The 5342-nt window shown below is 44.0% G+C and overlaps 1 pseudogene; it reads right to left on the bottom strand.

Annotated features, from left to right (window-relative positions):
* Window positions 1–227: 227 nt before the first annotated feature.
* On the bottom strand, window positions 228–4522 carry LOC111958753 (trypsin-2-like; annotated as a pseudogene).
* Window positions 4523–5342: the final 820 nt, after the last annotated feature.

The raw sequence follows: 5342 nt of genomic DNA, 5'->3' as shown, positions 1-5342 counted from the left end.
GACAAACAGAGCTTTGCTGCTCACAGGCCAATTTTAGCTTTGTAAACAAGTAAACTGGGTTTAAGGGATTTTGTTGGAAAGTTATTCAAGGATGTCGTAAAAATAGGTTCTGTATACCTTATATGGCCATGAGTTCATTACATAAGTTGTATAATCATAAGTTCCTCCAAAAATCATTATACTGTATGCAGTTAATATGCAGTAAAACAATCAAAGTAAGCACACACTTGCGTAGTGTAATTTATTATATTAGGTATTAACACAAGATTCAAATAAACAGTTGTACTTTGACAGTAGATTAAAGTCTACACCCAGGCTCAACCCTAACCTTACCCATAATCCTCAACCCTAACCCTAGCTTCTCTTCCAAATCCCTAATCAACCCAAACCCAAACCTTAACCCTCAACCTAACCCTAACCCTCAAACCTAAACCTAGCATCATGTCCATATCATGAGTCAACCCTTAACAATAACATCATGTCCATATCATGACTCAACCCTAACCACAGTTTTTTGTTCAATACAGGGGTGCGGTAAGTATAACAGATATAACAGGTTTGTTGTGGTGTCGTATTCGTTCCATTTTTTTATAATTAATTTAATGGTGCTCCGTGGGATGTTCAAAGTTTCGGATATTTGTTTTTAACTCAACCCTGATCTGAATACTTTTGCAAGGCACTGTACATCACAGAAGACTGAAATATAACAATTTTTTTTTTATATAACCTTTGAAAAAAGATTCAGTAAACTGAAATTGTGTTAAAAAAAAATGTATCTTTGTCATTAGTACTTAATCTCCAGGTTAAAATGTGGATGTTGAACGGAACAGGTTGTTGTAGAGTTGTGGGACCATATAGAAGGAACAAGGATAGGATCAGACTTAGTATGTGGCCATGGTGCTGGTCAGCCAGTCGTTGAAAAAGCCCAGCTGGAGGAAGAGAAGAAAATGGGAGACATTAGTGGACACACTCAATGATAGGCAACATAAGAACCATCAATCTATGTTTTATAGACTCAATGCCTTTTTCCTTCAGGAAACCAAGGGATGTATATATCTTGATGTTTTCCTCAAACACAACAGGACATTTATTTTTCTGTCTTACCTTGGCGTAGACACTGGGGTTGCCAGGCTCGGCACAGCCGTAACCCCAGGACACAACACCCTGGAGCTCACTGTTGCACACCACTGGGCCACCGGAGTCACCCTGAGAGAGAGAGAGAGAAAGGAGGTAAGTGATATGAATTGGTTATTTCATTATACATTTCTAATCAATAGAACAAGTCTATTTAAAGTCATATTTGTGGTACCACTGAACTGAGGTCAGTGTGGTAAGTACCTGGCAAGAGTCCTTGCCTCCCTCCAAGTATCCAGCGCAGAACATGGCATCTGTGATCATGCCAGGGTAGGAGTTGTACAGTCACTAGGATAGGATAGGGATGTCCAGGCTGTTGCTGTCAGCAGCTGTAAGGAGTGGGAGAGAGAGAGATAGAGAGAGAGGAATGGAGGGATGGAGGGAGAAGAAGGAAGAGAGTGCTGGTTAGATATAATGACATTGTGTTCCTAATTGTATATTTTCTATGCCTTTTCAGTCACCATGAAGATGACCAACTGGCACATGTAACCTTTGACCCAGGTGCTGTACTCACTAGAACTCATGGTGTTGCCCCATCAGAGACGGTACACATGGTGCCAGCGGGGCACAGCTGGTGGCAGAGCAACAGGCTGCACTGTAGGGTTTGAGGTGGCGGGGTTTCTCAGCTTGATCAGCATGATGTCATTGTCGAGGTCGGTAGGAGCTGTAGTTGGGGTGATGGATCACGCGGGAAGAGAGATGAACTGCTCGTTACCTCCAGTCACCTGATGTTGTGCTCGCCCAGACGCACCACACGACTAAAGAGAGAGAGAGTTCCATTTTTAAGTTTCTTACTTTCACAGTTCATGTGAATGTGGATGTTCACCTGTGTCCTTTAGTTTTGCTAAGTAATTTTAACAATTGTTGCAAGGTGTTATTGACTCAACATGATGCTAGTAGTTCAAATGGTAGGCTACTTACGACTGGTAGCAGTGAGCAGCAGACACAACCCAGTTCTCATTGACCAGCGAGCCACCACAGAAGTGGTACCCGCAGAGTTCAGAGACACCTGGTGGGGCTGGGAGTGGCCTTGCACTCATACCCTCCGACGATCTTGTCGTCCTCCGTGGCGACTGTAAACAGAGAGCAGGCACATTCTTAGCTATATTCCTCACTTTTGAGATGGAAAAGCAAACATAGTTCCTTAATAACGTCAAAGAAACAAATGTGTGATGTTAGTGTCATTACACAGTCCTGTTCTTTTTCTATGATCATTACTATACTCACAAGCGGCCTCCAATGACAGAACGAAGACCAAGAAATCATGGTTTGCGGTATGATCCTGTAGATGAAAGGGGTTAAACTGCACCCCTGGTATTATGCAGAATCGTCTGTGCGCGATGTTTGATTGGTCAAGAGAAAGCCAATCAGAGATAAAATGTGCACTGCCAAGGTCAGCATTATGACACAGCAGTTTCCATCATGGTGTGGTATGAAGTTGACCTAAAAGCAGCAGAAAGCTAAATAATGTTGTCATTAGTCCAAGTACTTTTTAAGTGCAGGTTCTTGCCGTCTGAATTTGATTGAATTTCTTACAGGACACAGTGATACATGTACATTACAACAACTGCCAGTTTGAGATATCATCTATTCTCTGCATGTTCAGACTGTATGTTGACCTCAACATGGCTGCAACACAGCTGTATGTTTCACACGCTGGTATTCTCTTGGAGAAGTTGACAAACACAACTTTGCATCTCACAAGGCCTATTTTAGCTTTGTAAACAAGTAACTGGGTAGAAGTTTTTTGGAGGGAAAGTCATACAAGGCTCTGGTAAAAAAAAAAAAAWCATTATACTGTATGCAGTTAATATGCAGTAAAACAATCAAAGTAAGCACACACTTGGGTAGTGTAATGTATTATATTAGGTATTAATACATGATTTAAACAAACAGTTGTACCTTGACAGTAGATTCAAGTCTACACCCCGGCTCAACCCTAACCCATAACCTTAGCCTCAACCCTAATCCTACCTTTATGTGCACGCCCAGAGACCAGCCTGAATGTGAGAGTGAATGGAGAGCCATGTAAAGCCATCCTAGACTACGGCTCCCAAGTGACCATCATCCACCGCTCATTCTACCAGAGCCATCTTAGTCACTTGCCTCTCCAGCCTATCAAGGTTTTACCTCTCTGTAGGTTGAGTGAAAACAGCTACCCCTCCGACGGCTACATTGAAGTCACCATCAAYTTTCCAGCTGAAGTGGTGGGTGTCCAGAAGCCTTTAAACACACTTGCCTTAGTGTGCCCAGAGCCCCCAACACATGATGACTATTCCATGGTCTTGGGAACAAACTCCAACATGTTCTCTGTGCTAGGGAAGCTGTGAGAGATGCTGGACCGTGCGACGCAAGAGGGTGTACGCCATCAGAACTCCAACTGCCTAATGACCTACCACCAGAGGGAAAGAGAGCACACTCTGAGAGAGGAGGGTCCTATAGGGTTCCTTAAACATACCTCTGGGAAGCCCTTGACTTTTCCCCCCTGGCTGAAGCAGAGATTGAAGTCTGTAAGGAATTCACCAAGGCAACAAGACTCACACTGTCTTGGTCGAGCATTTTGAGAAGAGTGCAATGGCTAGTGAAGTAATTGTGACCAGTGGTATCCATACCATGCCTTCTGATGAGTTCTGACTCTAAACTTTAAATATTGTTAATTATCAGGTATCCTATTGAAATATTGAGCTCGGAATGTATTGAGTAAATGGAAGGCAATCACATGTTTGCAGGCACTGATACGGGTGGAGAGATGTAGTTTAGTGAGGAATGAGGGGCCGAGGTCAGGTCAGGTCACATTAAGGGAGAAGGAACAGTTTATGGCCCGCATCACTTAACTTCCTGCCTAGCAATAAAGATGAAATGTTTAGATGGAAGGAGGACACAATACCCAATTCGYTGTATATATACTACCAATGGTGGAAACATGTATTTGTCTGTGCAGCTGTATGACCCAATGGGTGAATAAACCTGGTTTGAGCTTTACTAATCGTCCGTGAATTTAATTTAGAACCTAACACTTRCCAGGGAAGCAGGTGCATCACCCAGAAAATAAAAAATGAAGGCATGCAGCCTGTAACTCTGTAACCTCGGCTGAAAATGGGGGAACTGCACTCTGTTCAATCCTGACCTGTTCGACATCGGTGACTCTCCTATGCCATTTGACTGTAGAGAGCACCTGAGAAGACCACTGAGTGAGAGAGCCCAAGCATTTTCACTGAATGAGTGGGATGTAGGGTGTGATAAAGGAGTGGCGTATCAAATAAGGATGATCGCCCATTCAGAGAGAAGTCTCACAGAATTGCTCCTGCAGATGTAGAGGATGTCCGAAAACACCTGGGAGATCTGCTGGAGGCTGGAATCATCTCTGACTCTCAGAGACCCTGTGCATAGTCGTTGTTTGGAAGAAAAGTGACCAAATCAGGTTATGCATTGACTATCGCACCCTGAACAGACGGACCATCACCAACCAGTATACTGTCCCCAGAATACACAATGTGTTGGACTGCTTGACTGGAAGCAAGTGGTTTTCAGTGCTGGACCTCCGAAGTGGCTACTATCAAATCCACATGAACGAGGCGGACAAAGAAAAAACAGCATTCATCTCTCCCCTCAACTTTTATCCGTTTGAGAGGATGCCACAAGGAGTCACTGGAGCCCCACCAACATTCCAGCGCTTTATGGAGAAAGCAGCGAGTGACATGAATCTCCTGGAGGTGCTTGTGTACCTCAAGGACTTGATAGTCTTTGGGAAGACCCTTGAGGAGCACAAAGAGAGGCTTATGAAGGTGTTGGACCAGCTGGAGGCCTGTGGGTTGAAGCTCTTGGTGGAGAAGTACCAGTTCTGCCAGATGCCAAACCTTGTCCAAACCAACCTCAAGACCCTTCAGTCTTTCCTGGGGTTCTGTGGAAATTACAGAGGGTTCGTCAAAAGTTACTCCTCCATCGTGCATCCACTTCATGAGCTGACAAAAAAACTATGCTCCAAAGGGAAACAGAGTCGACCAGTCAAACCCCCTTCCTGGAGTTACTTACTTCAAGGACTGTGAGCCATTTGGAAATCATTGGACCCCAGAATGTGAAGAGGCCTTCATTAACATCCTGAACCACCTCACATCCTCTCCTGTGTTGGTCGTTGCAGACCCAAGCAAGCCTTACCTGCTCCACATTAACGCCAGCTTAATTGGCCTGGGAGAAGRGCTGTATCAAAA

Source organism: Salvelinus sp. IW2-2015, linkage group LG35 (assembly GCF_002910315.2).
Source record: "Salvelinus sp. IW2-2015 linkage group LG35, ASM291031v2, whole genome shotgun sequence".
Classification (NCBI taxonomy): domain Eukaryota; kingdom Metazoa; phylum Chordata; class Actinopteri; order Salmoniformes; family Salmonidae; genus Salvelinus; species Salvelinus sp. IW2-2015.
Note: the sequence above shows the minus strand (reverse complement) of the source record. Positions and strands in the feature narration are given on the sequence as shown.